Genomic DNA, 22,331 nt, shown 5'->3' with positions numbered 1-22,331 from the left:
ATCTAGGCCGAGTTCGAAAATGGGTCATCTGAGGTCAAAAACTAGGTCACTAGGTCAAATCAAAGAAAAAGCTTTTGTATGCGATAGAGGCTGTATTTTTCAATTAATCTTCATGAATTTTGGTCAGAATGACTATCTTGATGAAATCTAGGCCGAGTTCGAAAACAGGTCATCTGAGTCAAAAACTAGGTCACAAGATCAAATCAAAGAAAAAGCTTGTGTGTGCGATAGAGGCTGTATTTTTCAATTAATCTTCATGAATTTTGGTCAGAATGATTATCTTGATGAAATCTAGGCCGAGTTCGAAAATGGTCATCTGGGGTCAAAAACTAGGTCACTAGGTCAAATCAAAGAAAAAGCCTGTGTATGTGATAGAGGCTGTATTTTTCAATTAATCTTCGTGAATTTTGGTCAGAATGATTATCTTGATGAAATCTAGGCCGAATATGAAAACGGGTTATCTGGGTCAAAAACTAGGTCACTAGGTCAAATCAAAGAAAAAGCTTGTGTACGCGATAGAGGCTGTATTTTCAATTGATCTTCCTGAAATTAAGTCAAAATAATAACCTTAATGAAATCTAGGTTGAATTTGAAAATGGGTCATCTGGGTAAAAAGAAGGTCACTAGGTCAAATCTAAGAAAAAACCTTGTGTATGCCATAGAGGCTGTATTTTTCAATTGATCTACATGAAATTTTGTCAGAATGATTGCCTTGACGAAATCTAGGTCAAGTTTGAATATGGGTCATCTGGGGTCAAAAATTAGGTCACTAGGTCAAATCAAAGAAAAACATTGTGTATGCAATAGAGGCTACATTTTCCGATTGTTCTTCCTGAAATTAAGTCAGAATGATTGCCTTGATGAAATGTTGGTCAAATTTATATATGGGTCATCTTGGATCAAAAAGTAGGTCACTGGGTCAAATCAAAGAAAATACTTATTTATACTCAAGGTTTTTACTCCAATTTTAATGATAATTGGTCAGAATATTTTTTTCCATGAAATCACTAGGTCAGATTATGGTGTGTTATGGTGTGTTTCTCAGGTGAGCGACCTAGGGCCATCTTGGCCCTCTTGTTTGACTTTTATATTCATTTGTCAAGGCAGTTGAGCAGTGGAGTGTTGTTGTTCTCTGACAGCTCTTGTTTGCAAAGTTATGGCCATTTTAATTTTTTTTTAATAAAATTTTTCTGGTCTATTTATGTACTATTGGCAGCTGGGCTTTGAATGATAAGCAGCAAACCTAGTTGTGTATACAGAACAGATTTTATGGTTTAATGCTTGTTTTTACTGAGTTCTGGCCTTTGGATGTCAAGCTCACCAGAACTGAAGGTTCAGGTGAGGTAATAATATAGGTGGATGGTTCCTCATACAACGTTCACAACATATGCAATTCGTCAAAATCTCTGACTGTACTAAAAATACTGTTAGATAATTTCATTGTTTACATTTTTAGCAGGTGAACATCACAACACCAGAAAAAGAAGTAATTTTAGTATGACTGCATTATTTTTTAGTTTTTTTTTTGCTTGTTTACAGGTAAAGTATGTAATATTTAACTATAGTGAAACACTGCTCGCTCGAGGTCGCAAGGAGATGAGCAAAATGCTCGAGTTATCCATGGTTTCCATGGTTTCGAGCGACCTAACCATTGACCAACATACGAAGAATATTGAAGTTTGTTTTACCAACTGCCATCGGGACCATTTGCAGAGGAAACGATGATGCGTAACAATAACACATTCATGACATTTTCAAAAAACGTATTACAAACGTTATCTATGATAGACGTTTCAGTATGTAATTTGTAAAGGCACATGACTGAAGAAACAACTAAGACTTTTTCATTTATCAACAATCGCATAATTATAGAAATTAGATTTTCATTTCATTCATGAAAGCTTATTGTAAAACATTTACTCGAATTCGCAAACAGTAATTGATCAATATTTGATTAATAAAACTTTTCTTCAACCTTTGCTCAATAATTAATCTCATTATCAGATCAAATAATTATATCGACAAACAAACATTAAGATAGTCGGGGAATAGACCACGCAATTCTCATGGCATGCAAAAATTTTTATTTAACCAAAACATTCTGACCACCGAAGGTGTGAAAAATTTTGACACCTCTGCTCGAGTTTGCCAGAAGCAACAAAGAGTAAATTAATACACGGACCAAGTGTCATACTCGAGCGATCAAGTTATCGATGCTTGACCCAGCCATAGTAATTTCACATAGAAAACAGAAGGAAATCAGCTGGAATTGCTCGAGCGAGCCCGGGTGTTCAAGTCACCGATGCACTGAATTGAGATACAAACTTTGTACAACAAAGTTAGAAAAAAAAGACAAATATAACTGCTGAAATTCAGCTCAAATTATACATGATGGCTCCAGACTTGGACGGTAGCATCCTGGCAAAGTCCTTTCTTGTTCAGGTTGTTCCTCTTGACCCCTTTTTAGAGGCCGATAGAGCTAAAAGTAGAAAATCTTCATAAGACTTCTTCTTGTGAACCGCTAGATGGATCTTCATCAAACTTGGTCTGAAACGCCGCTATAAGGTCCTTTCCCAAATTTGTTTAAGTGGGGAGGGAGGGGGGAGGGGGGCTCTGCTTCTTTAAGAAGCTGCTAGGGCTAAATATAGAAAGAAAGTTTAACTAACGTCTTCTCCTGGAACGCTTGATTTATCTTTATCAAAATTTGTCTGTAGCCTTATTGGAAGGTCCTCTCCCAATGTCTTTTAAATGGGGCACTCTGCCCTTAATGGGGCACTCTGCCCTTTTAATGGGCAGCTAGAGCTAAAAATAGAAAGCCTTTAAACCAGTTCTTCCCATGAACTGCATGATGGACCTTCATTAAACTTGGTAAGGAGTTTCTTTATAAAGTGCTCTTTCGGGCACTCAGCCCATTTCAGGGCCCAAATAGAACTGAAATAGGAAAACCTTTAAAAGACCTTCCCATTAACTGCATGATGGACCTTCATTAAACTTGGTAAGGAGTTTCTTTATAAAGTGCTCTTTCGGGCACTCAGCCCATTTTAGGGCCCACTAGAACTGAAATAGGAAAACCTTTAAAAGACCTTCCCATTAACTGCATGATGAACCTTCATTAAACTTGGTAAGGAGTTTCTTTATAAAGTGCTCTTTCGGGCACTCAACCCATTTTAGGGCTCACTAGAACTGAAATAGGAAAACCTTTAAAAGACCTTCCCATTAACTGCATGATGGACCTTCATTAAACTTGGTAAGGAGTTTCTTTATAAAGTGCTCTTTCGGGCACTCAGCCCATTTTAGGGCCCACTAGAACTGAAATAGGAAAACCTTTAAAAGACCTTCCCATTAACTGCATGATGAACCTTCATTAAACTTGGTAAGGAGTTTCTTTATAAAGTGCTCTTTTGGGCACTCAGCCCATTTTAGGGCCCACTAAAACTGAAATAGGAAAACCTTTAAAAGACCTTCCAATGGACTGCCTGATGGATCTTCATAAGACCTGGTCTGTAGCACCATCAGAAGGCCCCGCCTCTCTTAATTACATCAAATGGTTTCTCTTGACCCCATAAAGAGGTTGATAGAGCTGAAAAAGAAAAAAAAGAAACTTTAAAAAACTTCATCATGAATCACTAGATGAATAATAATAATAATAATAACAACTTTATTTTACGTGGATAACATATTTTGTGTTTAACCACTTTTCAATATGGTCCACATGATCAAACAATAAATACAAGATAAATTACAAAATTTACAAATCAGAGAACAGTGATAATTAGTAAAAATACAGCTGAGAAACAAACCTGAAAAGATAGTTTAATAATAAACAAATACAGCATAAAACACAACAAGATAATAAAAAGAAACAGCAAAGACATTATATACATATATATAACAAACTTTAAGACAATTTTGCTTAAACCCTAAAATTACATATTAAAATTGGTGGTGCCAGAGTAGTTCCACTGAAGTTATGAGTTTTTGAATTTTTGAAGTGTATCTGAGTTTCGAATACATGCTGGAATAGCATTCCAGATTACAGGTCCAGAGTATGACAGGGATTTGCGAAAGAATTCTATACTTGGTTTAAGGACATCTCAGGATCTAAGTTCAATCGTACATGAATTTTGCAGGGACTGAAATTTAGAGTTTAAATACTGGGGGCAAATGTTATGTAGGGATTTGTAGACCAGAACAGCCTTTTTATAATGAATTCGTTCAGCAAAGGTCATATATTTGAGTTCTGTAAAGAGTTCAGCTGATGGTGCATTGAAATCCTTGTCAAGAATAATTCTTGCTGCTGGTTTTTGAAATTTGACAAGCTTTTTTAGAAGGTCATCACTACAGTTGTCCCAAGTTGTACAACAGTAGTCTAGATGGGGTAGGATGTATGCATTAAAGAAAAGCCTGCAGGAATGTAAAAGGAATGAGAAAAAATTTAATTCTTAGCAGAAGGTACAGAAGAGTGTTATACTTGTTCAGTGTATTTTCAACTTAAGTCTTCCAGTTAAGGTTTTTATTTACCTGAACCCCTAAAAGCTTTTCTGCAGATGAGTATGCCAGTGACTGTCCTTGCATCTGAATTGGGTTTGTGCTTGTGTGAGCATTGATTTGTTTGTTAGTGTAGGATGCAGATATAAACACTGCTTTTGTTTTAGATATATTATATTTGGAATCATACAGTTCTGTTGAAACCATTTCTCAACTATATTGACATCATCTTGGAGAGGTGTGAACTTCAGTAACTGTTTTGCCATAAGCAGACATGGTTGTGTCATCAGCAAACATACCCACTGTAGAGTTACCTGTGTGAAGTGGCAAGTCATTTATTTATAGAATATATAATAGTGGCCCAAGGAGCCTTGGGGCACACCTGCTGAGATATATTGTGTAGATGCCCAGATACAGAAACCTTCTGTTCGCGATTTGTTAAATATGATGTAAACCAAGTAATGGAAGAGTCACTGAAGTGATAAAGCTTTAGCTTGCTTAAAAAGAAGAGAATGATTTACAAGGTCAAAGGCTTTAGTCAGATCTAGGAATATTGTCCCAACACAGGACTTACTGTTTATTGCCATAATCCAGTCACCAATTATACTAGTTAATAGTGCTGTTTCACACAAGTGGTTTACATGGAAACCTGATTGTTTTGGGTGTAATAATGTGTTATCCTCTAAGAAGCTTTTTAAATGTATAGATACGTGACGCTAGATACGTGATGCTAGATACGTGATGCTCAATGATTTTGGATAGCACAGGCAGGATTGAGATAGGTCTGTAATTGTTTTTGTCTGACTTGGATCCTTTCTTGAAAACTGGTGTTATTTTGGCTACTTTGAATTAAGCTGGAAATTTGTCTTTACATATGCTGAGATTTATTATTTTAGACAGAGGTTTTGAGATTATCGAGGGCTTAGAGCAAAATTGGTGTATCTGCCTCTATTTCTCTATACAGATAGACCAGTTTCTCTCTAAGACCTCGTTATATTATGACTTAATTTTATAATTCTGGGTACAGTTCCATCAAGCCCAGTTGACTTTGACACATCTAGGTTCCTCAGTTCTTTTGAAATGAATTGTTCTGTCACTGGAGGTATTTCTTCATCAAGTTCCATCTACTGCAATAAGGTCCTCTCCCAGATTTGTTCAGTATGAAGTGTAGTTGTGCATGTCATCAGCATGTTCCAGTTTGGTGATTTTCAACAGAGTTATTACCCTTGATTTGTCTGAATCTATGATGTCTGGTCCATTGGTTGGAATTACATCAAACTTCACAGGGGTGTCCACTGTCAACCCTTGCAGGCACGCTGAAACCCCCACCTTTCCACATTGAAGCTGGACAAGTTACCTAAATTGTGTCAATATTACTCTAAACCCAACAAAAACAAAGTAGATAAAGTTTTGGATAAAACCATTTTATATTCCAAAGACAAATTGACCTGTAAGAACTTAAGATGGTAGAAAATTTCAAGTGAGTTTTTTTTGGGGGTCACCAAGGTTTAGTAGAAAGAAATAATTGCCTTTGTGCAACAAAATGTCTCAAAGCCACATTAAATTTGTTTCTCTGACATTAAGGAACATATTTAGGCATTTGAGACCCAGAAATAGTGATAAACCTGTATTAACGCGGCTAATTTTCTTCTGGATAAATATGGTTATTTTCTAAGATGCAACTTTTGCAGCTATTTGTTGCAGACTGATAAAGCATTCAGCACGTACTCGATTGATAATGCATAGTCTAGTATCTGTAATGAAATGTTGTCTAGACATCTAAAACCATAGATATGATGCACCGTTTGCTCTTTATTATTAGTTGATATCGTACTTTATTACGCATTTTTATTTTTGATGCCAATAACAAAGGTTTCATTTATCTGCAAAGAGAAATCAAAAATAAAGAAAAAAGATTAGCAGAAATGTCATGAGATTGTTAGGCTATTTGTCCCCAACTGGTTAATCCTTACTCTGCTAAATTTCTTTAATAAACTTGTCCATCTTCCAGTTTGGACAGTACCATTAAAAGGGGTGCTTACCAAAAAGTTACTTACTGAATAGGGAACAATGCAGATCTTGATCAGACTGATTCATATTTGTATTGATACCATTCAACATAAGGCGAATAAAAGATTCTTATCTTTTAAAACCTTATGTAATAAAACATTTCACTAGAATTTCTTGACTTTTTGTTCCAAACTTCTTGGAATGTAGTACAACTACTTATTTTTGCTACAGACAGAATTTTGCCCAGATAATTTCTTCTTCATGCTTGGAGGGATTTTGATGTAACTTAGCACAAATGTTGCCCATCATGAGACGGAGTATCATGCGCAAGAACCAGGTCCCGAGGTCTAAGGTCAGGGTCACACTTAGAGGGTCAAAGGTCAGATACAAGATTGACAACTTTGTCCAGAGCATTTCTTCTTCATGCATGGAGGGATTTTGATGTAATTTGGCACAAATATTCAGCATCATGAGACTTAGTGTCATATGCAAGAACCAGGTCCCTAGGTTTAAGGTCAAGGTCACACAGTGATCAAAGGTCAAATATAAGAATGAAATTTTCTTGTATGGTGGCCTTTTAATCGGTTGATGAATGCTTCTACCTATTGTCACCAAACTTTATATGCAGATCATCCATGACACTCATTTTAGGTCAAGGTCACAAAAACTTTTCTTTATAACAAGCTCTCAACGGACATATTTTGTGACTATGGCACCCTTGTTCCCTTTAGTGTCCTAGTCATAATAACTATAATCAGTTTTGGTTTATGTGTTTAGTGATATAAATCAGAAATATATAGATTAAATACTTTCTTTTCTAAATATATTAGAAAAGATAAATACCTTAAACGATTTAAGCGAATACAATTCCACAATGTCTTATACATGGCGCTAAGGTGAATGTAATAGCCAGTGACCTTGAAAGCATGACTGTGGTGTTGAAATCCGCAGATGATGCAATTTATTTGAGAAATAAGTATATCTTATTCTTCAGTATAAAAAAACTAAAATATATTGCTATATTTAATATTAGAACAACAGATTGGCATTAAAGGCCTCCTGATGCTAAGGTGGAAAATTTCAGGTCATTATATGATGAGTAGGGATCACTTTTGGCAGAGACCTTAAAGTTTATGAGATTAACTCCCATTTGCCTTGAATCAATGAGATTTTGACAAAATGAATGGGATTTTTTCTATTTATAATGAGATTTTACATCAGCGGACAGCCTTTATTACACTGAAAAGCAAACATCTGTTTATTTGTAAGAACAATTTATCTTTGTAAATAAACAAAATAGTTCCTTTCAGAGATACTTTTAACATAACTCAAAATTGAATAGGTTGATGGAAGTTGTAGCCGAGTGCAGGGTCCACATGCAGCTTTCCTTTCAGTAAGGTGTTAACTTTGAGCTTTTACTTCAAAGCTGCTCTGTCCAAGTGGAAGTGCAGTTTTATTTTAATCTTTCTGGATTTGAAACACTTCCATTAGGCGTAAAAAAAAAAAAAATTGTTTGTTTCCAGTGGCCCGACCTACCCTATTTTTTTGCCACCAACCCTAAACTGTTTTAGCGGTAAAATCGGGCCTCTTATTTTTGTGACGCCGCGCAATAAAAATCATGCCGTACATGTTCAACTTTATCTGCACACAAAACATCAAATATAACAATATGATGACAGGCCTCGACCGTAGCAGTGGACAGTCGGACCGACGCAACCAAAATATCGGCAGGTCCACTATCAAAAGTCACGGTCTGCAAATAAAATAAAACCCTTAAAAGTGAAAAATAGGGGAAAAAATCGTACCCATATCAGCAAATTCACAAAACCAAAGTTGACGGCATTATACAGTTGTAAGCATTGGCGAGTTAAAGTCAGGATAGCACGAATGGACTACTCCGCCGATCGGGTGAGTGGTTTTTACGTGGTTACTTTACCAAATGAGAAATTACATCAGGCAAAATTACCTGGATTGACTGGAATTTACCCGCGATTCGTAAAAATATCAAAACGTCATGCTGGTAATTTTCCATTCCACAAGCACGTGCGCCCTATCGTAATATCGTATTTACATCGCGGTTACTTTTGACACAAAAAATGCGCATAGTGCATTCATTTTTTGATATAATCGCTTCAAATTTTCAACACCGCTTGAGAACTAATACAGTTTGAATTCCTTAACAATTTTAATAAGATATCGACAGGAATGTAGACAAAATTCTTGAAAACGATCAAATTTTCATATAATGTTTTGTAAAATTTCAAACAGCGCGATCTTGATTATTTATTTCTTTCTTATAGTAAATAAACGGTACATACTATGGTAATAAAATTCAGACTTTTGACCAGAAAGTACAAAAAACACAATTAAAAGATCTGAAGTAATGAAAAGGCGGCAGCAATTTAAATGCATGGAGTAAACAGATTTTTGGCAAACAGATTTCTGTTAGCGCAGCAGAATAGGTTACGTGACCTCGTGTACGTAAATAGAAATGTGGTTTTAAAATAAAGCAGTCTGATGTTGTTGCGGTTTTTAATAATTTTAAATGATTTGTTTGTTTTTGGGTTTAACGCCGTTTTTCAACAGTATTTCAGTCATGTAACGGCGGGCAGTTAACCTAACCAGTATTCCTGGATTCTGTACCAGTACAAACCTGTTCTCCGCAAGTAACTGCCAACTTCCCCACATGAATCAGAGGCGGAGGACTAATGATTTCAGACACAATGTAGTTTATCAAATAGTCACGGAGAACATACGCCCCGCCCGAGGATCGAACTCGCGACCCCGAGATCCGTAGACCAACGCTCTTACCTACTGAGCTAAGCGGGCTGGCTAATTTTAAATGATTCTTTGTACATGTATTTTTTGACACAACACTTTGTTAGATATTCTTCTCAAACAATAATGTAAATTTCTTGAGGGCAAATAGGTCATAGAGGTAGGATATCCACTATCATCGTTCACAGTTTGACATATTTACATGTCAGTTTATTCGGGATATTGCACATTCGCTTTTAAAAGATTAAAGAAAAAACTTTTTTTATTGATTTCTTCTCAATTTAAGGAATCGAGAAAGTACGATTCACATTGCGCGAAAACATGACGTAATGCCATGACAATCTCGGGCAACTAGATCTATACCGCTTTGATCTCCGCTTCAGATGCCAAAATAACCGACACACTTCATTAAGTTTTTTTGTTAATTGATGATGAAAACAAGGCCAATTACTTAGTTTATCACCTGAATAATTACTGATAAATGTTAATGTTTTTTTTTCACTTTCAACACGGATCCAGTGGCTGATGACTATTGTGTCCATATTTTGGGACACTTTTCAAAATAATTATTTTCGGGATAACAGATTGCTACATTCTTCCATTTTTAATTATTTTAGAAATAAGTCCTGTTTCTTTGAGTCATATGAAGTTATGACGTCTACAGCATCACAATTTATGTGATAGAATTGGAGGTCCACTAAAGTCTGAGCAGGTCTACTAGATTTTAGCTGTTGGCGGACCTGCTGAAAAAAGTCAAGGTCGAGGCATGCAGAGTCATGAAAAGTCAGTTTTTAGATGGGATTTGTAGTAGTAAGACCTTAAACAACCACTTGTAGCTTTATTAATTCACAATTTGGGCATACCAGTCAAAACTCCATTGTCTGGCATTTCCAATTAATCCAGAATTTTAGATTGGTGTAGGGGGTGATGAGAGAATCCACAGCAATATTTCATTCAAGTTTCATGTTTAATCAAATATAAACCCTGTTCTCCGCAAGTAATTGCCAACTTCTCCACATGAATTAGCGGCGGAGAATGAATGATATAGGACACAACGATCTTATGACCACTCAATCCATAGATCGACTGCTCTACTTACTGAGCTAATCGGACCGGCTATCCTGGAAATGAAAAAACAACAAAAAAACAACAAAACGCAAACATGTAAATCAAGCATTTATTTCGTAATATTAAAATACACAATCAAATGGCATTTTATATTGCTAAAACATCATCAAAGTCTTTGTACATTCAGGTGTAAATCAAACATAACAATAGGATGCATGTTTATAAGGTTTATAATCTCCCTGTTTGAAACTATGATGATGTTAGGTTAAAAAAAACAAAAAAAAACCTACCTACCTACCCTATTTTTTTTGGCCATGTCACTGGAAACAAGCAATTTTTTTTTTAGGCTTTTTTTAGGCCAGAACAGCTTTGAAGTCAAACTCATTAATGACCCTACCCTCAGTTACAACCATTTCGTTAGGAATTTCGGGCGTTCAGCATTTTTTCCATGAAGGGACTTTATTCTAATCGCTACTCTTCAGCGCAAATGGAAGCAAAGTTTGGCCTTCCAAATGCTTCAATTTCTTCATCGGTGGCATTATGACACTTCGCAAAAATGGGTGGTTTTTTCCTGGTAATCAGTATCACTGGATGCTTTATGGAGAAAAGCGAAATTCAAGCGCCTAATAAACGTCATATGATAATCAAGTAACAGCAAGTCCACATTGCAGTGAAAAGTCGCAATTTTGGCAAAAGATCCACGGCCACGCGGATGTGATTTTTAATCACATTTGAGCAAAATTTATGTGATTTTCGCCAAAATAATGCAAGAATACCACGAAATTGCGGCCAAAAATGATCCCTGGGCTATAGCATTATAAATGTGAAAGATGTTTAAATTGCTGGCCCAAATAAGGTCTCATAACTGTATCATTAGTAAAGAAATGATAAAAAGTCACAATATATATTACCAACAGTGTATACAAAATATTGCAAAACATGTATGTAAATTATTATGCACTGGATATAATTCATACCACACTGGATAACCGGCTATCTGGACACCCGATGGACAAATAAATCCACCGAAAAAAATAACATCGATTTAAACAGGTAGAATGAGTTTTTAGCTTTTGTGACTGCTCAGTGTCCATCGTCCGTCCTTCAACATTTTCTAAAAAAATCTTCTTGAAAACCACTGGGCAGAATTACACCAATCTTCACAGGAATGATCCTTGGGTGGCCCCCTTTCAAATTTATTCAAAGAATTGAATTCCATGTTGAACTCTGGTTGCCATGGCAACTGAAAGGAAAAACTGTAAAAATCTGGTCCAAAACCACAAGGCGTAGTTTTTCTCTGTTAACTCAAGCCTACATAATATTAATACTTGTGATAGTTAAGTCCCTTACATGATGGATGAGCTTTATTATACATGTATTCAGAGGTTGAAATCAGCATTTTACAGGTGGTAGCTTTATAGGTGAAAAAAGTATTTAACCTAGAGTCATCAAACGTAGGAATATTATTCAACATGTAAAGTTTCACCCCAGTCCTGTTTTTCTTTTTGGGGTGGGGGTGGGGGTTGAATTTCACTTTGTCAAAGGGAAAAAAATTTTGTGCCACCTGGATATGTTTGTATAGAGTGATGTGGCCTTAGTAACAGTCACACATCTAGGTGTTTCTGTTTTTAGCTCACATTGTCACATAGTGACAAGGTGAGCTTTTGTGATCTCTGTCGTCCGTCGTCGTCGTCTGTCCACAATTTCTTGTGAACACAATAGAGACCACATTTTGCAATCAGTTTTAATTAAACTTGCACACAACTTGTATCGGCATAATATCTCGGTTTCTTTTGAAAACTGGCTAGATCCCATCAAGCGTTCCAGAGTTATGGCCCCTTTATTGATTTTTTTTCACTGCTTGACCAGAGTTATGGCCCTTGACTTAGTCAAAAAATAGAAGTTTGTGCTGCATGTATGTCAAAATGTACTTGACCTAGAGTCATAAAACATTAGAGGATCGTTTTATAGCCTATGAAGTTTTGCATCAGGTGTTCTCTTAGGGATTTTACCTGGCTAGAGCTCTTCATCAAGTGAAAAATAAACATAATTTCTTAAGTTTGTGTTGCAAACATCTTAAAAAATATTAAACCTTCGAGTCATAAAACCATTTACAGTGACAGGAGTGGAGGGGCACCTGTGTCCTATGGACACATATCTGGTTTTTACTGAATGACATATCTTAAATATCCATGTCTACATGCCCTTAAAAACCTTTTTTCAGAATGACAATTATGTTGGAAAAGAACTTTAAAAATGTTCAGTTTGTGACAGATCTACATACTTCTAGACAAACATGCCATAAAAGAATAGTAAATCTGTTTTATAAAGAGATACAAGACATTTAAAATTGATATTTATACAATAAAATAAAGAGGAAGTCTATATTTTATGAGCAAATTATGTCTGTATATAATACATGAATATAAGCATTTATGATCAAATCAGACTATAAAGGTATATGTTTCTTTTTTTCCACGGACATCACTTCGATAGATTTAGCTGCTTATTAATAAAATAACATAACGGATAGGTGTATGCCTGAAATTAGTTTATGATAAACTTTTTGCAAGGACTCTAATAATTTCAGAACATACTAGACACATTGTTGGAGATTCTAAGCAAGCTAATATCTCAGTTGTTACTCACAAGAAATGAAAGGAAATTTCATACATGCAACGTGACATTTTATACTAGGCGTTAAAAAAAATGTTTGTTTGCGTTAAAATGCAAAAAAAATTTAAGGTAGGTAGGTCAGTAATTTTTAGGGGTGGGGGGGGGGGGGGGATTTTTTAATAAAAAAGGGTGAAAAAAAATTCTCCAAGGCCATAAGAACATTTAAGAGTCGGGCCAAAAAATTAGGGTAGGTCGGGATACGAGAAACAATTTTTTTTTTCGCCTTAGCTATTTTTACATAAATTAGATTTCAAGCTTCTGTTTGTTTTGTCTGCCTTTAATTTATTTTGTCAAATTCCCTTCTGTAAAGTGGAAGGTGGGGAATATAGAAACGCTGTTCAAACATCTGTGTGTCTTTTCATCTTTCTGCATGCTCCTCCCCTACCATCTTGCGTGTCTAAACGTTTAGTTTTTTTAGCTCACATGTCACAAAGTGACAGTGTTAGCTTTTGTGATCGCACAGCATCCGTCTTCCGTCCGTGCGTAAACTTTTGCTTGTGACCACTCTAGAGGTCACATTTTTCATGGGATCTTCATGAAAGTTGGTCTGAATGTTCATCTTGATGATATCTAGGTCAAGTTCGAAACTGGGTCAACTGTGGTCAAAAACTAGGTCAGAAGGTCTAAAAACAGAAAAACCTTGTGACCTCTCTAGAGGCCATATTTTTCAATGGATCTTCATGAAAGTTAGTCAGAATGTTCACCTTGATGATATCTAAGTCACGTTCGAAACTGGGTCACGTGCCATCAAAAACTAGGTCAGTAGATCAAATATTAGAAAAACCTTGTGACCTCTCTAGAGGCCATATTTTTCATGGGATCTGTATGAAAGTTGGTCTGAATGTTCATCTTGATGATATCTAGGTCAAGTTCGAAACTGGGTCATGTGCTCTCCAAAACTATGTCAGTAGGTATAATAAAAGAAAAACCTTGTGACCTCTCTAGAGGCCATATTTTTCAATGGATCTTCATGAGAATTGGTCAGAATGTTCATCTTGATGATATCTAGGTCAAGTTCGAAACTGGGTTACGTGCGGTCCAAAACTAGGTCATTAGGTCTAAAAATAGAAAAATTTTGTGACCTCCCTAGAGGCCATATTTTTCAATGGATCTTCATGAAAATTGGTCAGAATGTTCATCTTGATGATATCTAGGCCATGTTCAAAAGTGGGTCACGTGCGGTCAAAAACTAGGTCAGTAGGTCTAAAAATAGAAAACCTTGTGACCTCCCTAGAAGTCATATTTTTCAATGGATCTTCATGAAATTTGGTCAGAATGTTCATCTTGATGATATCTAGGCCATGGTTGAAAGTGGGTCACATGCGGTCAAAAACTAGGTCAGTAGGTCTAAAAATAAAAAAACCTTGTGACCTCCCTAGAGGCCATATTTTTAAATGGATATTCATGAAATTTAGTCAGAATGTTCATCTTGATGATATCTAGGTCAAGTTCGAAACTGGGTCACGTGCTTTCAAAAACTAGGTCAGTAGGTATAAAAATAGAAAAACTTTATGACCTCTCTAGAGGCAATATTTTTCAATGGATCTTCAAGAAAATTAGTCAGAATGTTCACCTTGATGATATCTAGGTCAAGTTCGAAACTGGGTCACGTGCGGTCCAAAACTAGGTCATTAGGTCTAAAAATAGAAAAACCTTGTGACGTCTCTAGAGGCCATATTTTTCCATGAATCTTCATGAAAATTGGTGAGAATGTTCACCGTGATGGTATCTAGGTCAAGTTCGAAACTGGGTCAAGTGCCTTCAAAAACTAGGTCATTAGGTCAGATAATGGAAAAACCTTGTGACCTCTCTAGAGGCCATATTTTTCAATGGATCTTCCTGAAACTTGGTCAGAATTTTTATATCGATATCTAGGTCAAGTTCAAAACTGGGTCACATGAGGTCAAATACTAGGTCACTATGTCAAATAATAGAAAAAAAACGACGTCATACTCAGTTCAAAACTGGGTCATGTGGGGACAGGTGAGCGATTCAGGACCATCATGGTCCTCTTGTCTTGTTTAGGTAGAACATTATCCTGATGTCATGTGTTCTCGACATACATGTATTCTCGAGCTGTTATGGAAATGGCCTGTATATTTTTGCATGCAACATAATCCTCACAAGTAGATACACATGAGTGTAAACATTGTGTCTGCTGTTTTAAAAATGAGAGAAAAAAAAGTTTATTTTGAGTCAAAGCAAGACATTTTCAGTCTGATTTCAAATTATGTAATTATGTCTCCCACCACACAGTGGTGTGGGAGACATATTGATTTACTCCAGTGTGTGTGTGTGTGTCTGTCACAAAGCTTGTCCGCACTCTTAACTCGAACATTTCTCATCCGATTTTCACCAAACTTAAGCAAAATATGTTTGACCATAAGACCTCGGCCATGTTCGATAACTAGTCAAATCGGTGCAGGCGTCTTGGGAGTTATGGCCCTTGAATTACCAAAAATCGGCCTTTTTACTCTTGTCCACACTCTAATTCAAGTATTTCTCAACCGATCTTCACCAAACTTGAACAAAATGTGTTTGACTATAAGACCTCGGCCAAGTTCGATAACTAGCCAAATCGGTCCAGGCATTTTGATTATTGAAAAATCGGCCTTTTTACTCTTGTCCGCACTCTTAAGTTCTTATCTGATCTTCACCAAACTTGAACAAAATGTGTTTGACCATGAGACCTCGGCCAGGTTTGATAACTAGCCAAATCAGTCTAGGCATTTTGGAGTTACGGCCCTTGAATTACCGAAAAATCCGCCTTTTTACAATTGTCCGCTCCCTAAATTGAACATTTGTCATCCGATCTTCACCAAACTTGAACAAAATGTGTTTGGCCATAAGACCTTAGCCAAGTTCGATAACTAGCCAAATCCGCCCAGGCAATTTTGATTTATGGCCCTTGAATTACTGATTGGATTCACTCATCCAGACCATCTAATTGGATCAACTCATCTAAACCATATAGAGAAACTAGACCTTTTTCATAGGGGCAGTTGTGGGAGACATGCGCTTTTCTCAAAAGCATCTCTAGTTAAGCTAGAAAATCTTAATGTAACTTTCAACATGGTTTAAAAGTTGGTATATATCCATAAATCTTCTGTCAAGCATCATTACTGCTTTTAAAACTTCTGCACTGGAAGTCAATCAAAATAAACCTTGATGACATCAATCTGCCCGATTTCTACGCTGAGAAATGTGGACTGCGTAAAGTAGCAATAGGCATTAGAAATACATCTTTATTTTCTCAGATATAAATCAGGCTATACTGATATGGGTAGGTTATGAAAAATATATAGCAGTTTGGGGTATTCGAATTGTTTCAGTTGTCACATAAATTGCTTGGCAACCATATCATTTGTGCATACCTATTGTTATACCCCCACCAAACATGTTTGTGTGGGGGGAGGCTATATAGGAGTCAGTTTTGTGGTGTCCCATCACGTTCCGTCCCGTCCCGTCGTGTTGCGAAATCTATTATCTCAGTTATTACTAAATGGATTTGATTCAAACATAAAATAGATGTTCCACCTTATCACCTGCATCATAAGACACAAGTTGCATAACTGTGACACCAATTTTTCATGAATTATGTCCCCTTTTGCTTAGAATTTAAGGTTAATTTTGATGTATTTTCACTATATCTCAGTTATTATACCCCCACCAAACATGTTTGAGGGGGGTATATAGGACTCAGTTTTGTCGCGTCGCGTCCCGTCGCGTCCCGATATCTATTATCTCAGTTATTACCAAATGGATTTGATTCAGCCTTAAAATACATGTTCCACCTTATCACCCACATCATGTGACACAAGGTGCATAACTCTTGACACCAAGTTTTCATGAATTATGTCCCCTTTTACTTAGAATTTAAGGTTAATTTTGTTGTATTTTCACTATATCTCAGTTACTACTGAATGGATTTGATTCAAACTTAAAATAGATGTTCCACCTCATCACCCACATCATGTGACACAAGGTGCATAACTCTGACACCAAGTTTTCATGAATTATGTCCCCTTTTACTTAGAATTTAAGGTTAATTTTGTTGTATTTTCACTATATCTCAGTTATTACTAAATGGATTTGATTCAAACTTAAAATAGTTGTTCCACCTCATCACCCAGATGATGTGACATAAGGTGCTTCACTCTGACATAAATTTTTTATGAATTATGTCCCCTTTTACTTTAAATTTAAGGTTGATTTTGATGTATTTTCACTATATCTCAATTATTACAAAATGGATTTGATTCAAACTTAAAATAGATGTTCCACCTCATCACCCACATCATGTGACACAAGGTGCATAACTCTGACACCAATTTTTCATGAATTATGCCCCTTTTTACTTAGAATTTAAGGTTAATTTTGATGTATTTTCACTATATCTCAATTACTACTGAATGGATTTGATTCAGACTTAAAATAGATGTTCCACCTCATCACCCAGATGATGTGACACAAGGTGCATAACTCTGACACTATTTTTCTTGAATTGTGTTCCCTTTTACCTAGAATTTAAGGTTAATTTTGATGTATTTTCACTATGTCTCATTCTTATTGGCTTAGAGTCAAAGGGAAGTAACCTTTTTTTAACCTTTGTACTGAGTTTCTTCCCCTTAAATTCCAGGAATTAGTCTATTTTTAGAAATCCTATTTTTAGATTTTCAATATTTTAGGTATTTTTCTAACTTTTTTATTATAAGTCCTATGTAAAAAGTAAAAACATTTTTCCGTGGTAACATGGGTCGGTAAGACACTTTTTTGTATTCACTTTTAGTGTATCTCTAATATTAGAGATTTAATATATTTACTAGTATTACTATACTAGTATTATACTACTATTACTTATATGTGGAAGCCCAGGATGAAGTACTCCAAAGTATTTTTAAGATTTCTTATGGTTGCCTTTCTTCTGTGACAAGACCGTATGGTGGGGGTATGAGTCACGCCTGTGACAGTTCTAGTTACCAAATGGATTTGTTTCAAACTTAAAATAGATGTTCCACCTTATCACCCACATTATGTGACAAAAGTTTCATAACTCCGACACCAATTTTTGATGAATTATGTCCCCTTTTACTTAGAATTTAAGGTTAATTTTGATGTATTTTCACTATATCTCAGTTATTACTAAATGGATTTGATTCAAACTTAAAATAGATGTTCCACCTCATCACCCACATCATGTGACACAAGGTGCATAACTCTGACACCAATTTCTCATGAATTATGCCCCCTGTTTCTTAGAATTTAAGGTTAATTTTGATGCATTTTCACTTTATATCATTCTGATTGGCTTAGAGCCAAAGGAAAGTAACCTTTTTTAGCTCACCTGTCACAAAGTGACAAGGTGAGCTTTTGTGATTGCGCTGTGTCTGTCTTCCGTCCGTGCGTGCGTCCGTCCGTAAACTTTTGCTTGTGACCACTCTAGAGGTCACATTTTTAATGGGATCTTTATGAAAGTTGGTCAGAATGTTCACCTTGATGATATCTAGGTAAAGTTCGAAACTGGGTCATGTGCCTTCAAAAACTAGGTCAGTAGGTCTAAAAATAGAAAACCTTGTGACCTCTCTAGAGGCGATATTTTTCACAAGATCTTCATGAAAGTTGGTCTGAATGTTCACCTTGATGATATTTAGGTCAAGTTCGAAACTCGGTCATGTGCCATCTAAAACTAGGTCAGTAGGTCAAATAATAGAAAATCCTTGTGACCTCTCTGGAGGTCATATTTTTCATGGGATCTGCATGAAAATTGGTCAGAATGTTTACCTTGATATCTGAAGTCAAGTTTGAAACTGGGTCACGTGCGGACCAAAACTAGGTCATTAGGTCAAATAATGGAAAAACCTTGTGACCTCTGGAGGTCATATTTTTCATGGGATCTGTATGAAAATTGGTCAGAATGTTCATCTTGATGATAAGTAGGTCAAGTTTGAAACTGGGTCACGTGCGGTCAAAAACTAGCTTACTAAGTCAAATAATAGAAAAACTTTATGACCTCTGTAGAGGCCATATTTTTCAGAATCTGCATGAAAATTGGTCAGAATGTTCATCTTGATGATATCTAGATCAAGTTTGAAACTGGGTCACATGCGGTCAAAAACTAGGTCAGTAGGTCAAATTATAGAAAAACCTTGTGACCACTCTAGAGGCCATAGTTTTCATGGGATCTGTATGAAAGTTGGTCTGAATGTTCATCTTGATGATATCTAGGTCAAGTTTGAAACCGGGTCAACTGCAGTCAAAAACTAGGTCACTAGGTCTCAACAGAGAAAGACCTTTTGAACTCTCTAGAGGCCATATTTTTCAATGGATCTTCATGAAAATTGGTCAGAATTTTTATCTTGATGATATCTAGGTCAGGTTCAGAAGTAGGTCACATGAGCTCAAAATCTAGGTCACTATGTCAAATGGTCCTTGTGTAACCCTCTACCAAGATTGATCAAATTATTCCGATTCGTCAAAAAACATGGCTGCCAGGGGGCATGGTCACTTTTCTTCTCTGAATCAATAATAGCTAGAGCCTTGATATTTGGCGTGTGACATCAGATTTGTAATGTCTACCATAATTGTTCATATTATTGCCCTAGGTTCAAAAGTGTATGTGACATGTATATAATATAGGCTAACATAGGAGAAACCTAACTCTGTACTTATACAAACACACTTGAAGCCTTGTACACAGGTGACCGCTTTCAAGGTCAGCATGATGTAAGTAATCTTTATAGAGCGTTGGGCCAAAGCTACTTTTTGTGCCATGGAACGGTTGGTTTGCGGTTCAAATCCCACTGAGATCCAATTGTGACAAAGAGGTCATTTTAATGCTATTGGGTCAAGGTCACAGTTACTAAAAATTATATAGACTTTAAACCAGATTTTCCAAAAAACTGGTTAATAGATTTGCATATTATAGATAGGCATATTTTGTGCATTTTGTTTTGTTAAAGAATTTCATTAGGAGTATAACTTGTATAGTTGTGAAATCAGTGCTAGCTAAATATAGTGATGTAACATCACTCATGGACATGCTGATTAGTAGACTTGAAAATTGTTTAGCAATGGAAAAATATGAAATATAAGTAAACCCGTGCTAAAGAAAGACCACCTCTGAACAGAGACAGTCTGACTTTAAAAGACCGCTGTTTTTTTGTTTCATATTTCAATATTTACAGTGTATTTTTTAACCTGCAGATAAAAACCACCTGCTGATAAAAGGCACTTTTTTGCCCTCCCAAATGTGGTCTTTATAGACAGGTTTGACATCTCTTTATAATAATTAATGGAAAGGCACTATGTTTTGAAGACTTGTTCATTAAGTGATGCTTAGCTCAGATTTTAACATATTTTTCTTTTACAGGGGTGTGTTGCTTGTATGGTGTGTACAATCAAAGTGTCAGACTGTGCAGGTGCATTTCAAGGTCAACTAATGCTTCCTGCCTTACCAAACAAACGTATGTTATTGAATTGCAGATGATTTCTGTATTAACTATGCATAGTGGTGTGGGAGACATATTGATTTACTCCTGCCTGTGTGTGTGTATGTGTCTGTCTGTGTCTGTCTGTCACAAATCTTGTCCGCACTCTAAGTCGAATATTTCTCATCCTATCTCGAAACTTGAACAAAATGTGTTTGCCAATAAGTCCTTGGCCAAGTTCAATGATTAGGCAGTTGTGGGAGACATGCGCTTTTCTCAAAAGCAGCTTTAGTTTCTTTTAAGACGGACACATTTAATCCCATGAAAATTTCTTTTAACTTGAATAATGTTATTTGTTTCAGCTAAGACAATTTTTTCTCACACCTCTATTTTTGTGGTAATAAGTCTTTTGGGGATTTCTTAAATGTATTACTGTCTTTGCATAACAGCCAAAATTTCATTTTACATTAAAGTGTGAACTGTTCATGTTAAACCTGTTGCTATAATGCAGCCATCAATGTTTAATTTTAATTATTAGTTCCATGGCAGTGTACCCCCTCCACTTCACCTCAGTCAAGCAAAATTGGTATGCACCTCTTTGAAGAAGCGGGGGTATATTGCTTTGCATGTGTCGGTCGCGTCAGTCTGTCTGTAGGTAGAGCAAACATGTTCTGCCTAATAACTCTAGAACCACTTCACCCAGAACATTCAGACTTAGTAGCATGATTGGGCTTATGTAGTAGATGACCCCTATTGTTTTTGGGGTCAGTAGGTCAAAGATCATGGTCATAAGGAGCTGAACATTGAAAACTATTTCTGCAGGGTAACTTGAGAACCATTCGTCATAGACTTGAAAGCATGATTAGGCTTATTAGGAAGATGACCTCTATTGTTTTTGGGGACAGTAATTCAAAGGTCAAGGTCACAGGGGCTTGAATATTTAAGACCGTTTCTGCTCAGTAACTTCAGAACCAATTGACATAGTATCTTCAAACTTGACAGCATGATTAGGCTTATGAAGTAGATGACCCCTAATGTTTTAGCAGTTAGTAGGTCAAGGCCATAGTGGTCATGGGAGTAAAAATTGGAAAACCCATCTTTGAAGGCATATGTGTTTTGCAAACAGCTCTTGTTTTCATTAAACTTGTAAAAACCACTAAGTACACTGTTAGAAAAACACTTATATCAATGTCCAGGTCCAAGACTGGGCAGAGTTATGATGTCATCAAAGTGGTGACCATTGCAACAGGTCATTGTACTTTACTATTTTCATGCTAGACAGAATTGATTCTGCCTTTGTGACCAGTAGATCTGCACTCTTTGCCATTTAGTCATTATCTTTTTGGTAAACACCCCTTATAACAGTTAATGGTACTGTCCAAAGTGAAAGATGAACAATTAAGCAGGGTAAGGATTAATATCAGTAACATGCTTGTTGTGTTTACACAGTGGATAATATTTTTTGATAAATGCTTCCATAAGGAAGATATTTTGTAAAATAGTTTCAAACTTTAAAAGAAAATGTTATGCAAAAAAAGTTCTCATTGCTTTTGTAAAGGAAAATACAGCTATTCTTGAGAGGAAAAAGATGCTATGGTCACATATCAAACACAATCTCCCTTAAAACTGGCAGTTATACATACACGTACAGTGCTGGCAGCACAGTGGATGTGAAATAATGCTGTAAGTCATAAATTCAAAATTCTTTATTTCAGTCTTTCCAATGCAGAATATCTGTTAGTGTGATTGTAAGAGGAAGTAACCATGGTAAAGCAGCCATGTCAAATGCTGTCTTCTTGTCCATTAATGACTGCCAGTTTCACATTCTGTTTGAAGGTATGTAATTCATCAATACACATAGAATAAACGGAAAAGAACAGAAGA

At 36.1% G+C, this 22,331-nt stretch overlaps 1 protein-coding gene across 1 annotated transcript in view; it reads left to right on the top strand.

Moving 5' to 3' along the window:
* The first annotated feature begins 22,162 nt into the window (after positions 1-22,162).
* LOC123527717 (uncharacterized) overlaps positions 22,163-22,331 on the top strand; it is a 236,941-nt gene continuing 236,772 nt past the window's right edge. Inside the window, exon 1 of the mRNA XM_053523917.1 lies at positions 22,163-22,283. The gene's annotated coding sequence lies outside the window, so the exon portion shown is untranslated. The remainder of the gene's footprint in view (positions 22,284-22,331) is intronic.

Source organism: Mercenaria mercenaria, chromosome 14 (genome assembly GCF_021730395.1).
Source record: "Mercenaria mercenaria strain notata chromosome 14, MADL_Memer_1, whole genome shotgun sequence".
NCBI lineage: Eukaryota > Metazoa > Mollusca > Bivalvia > Venerida > Veneridae > Mercenaria > Mercenaria mercenaria.
This window is presented reverse-complemented; position numbering and strand designations above follow the sequence as displayed.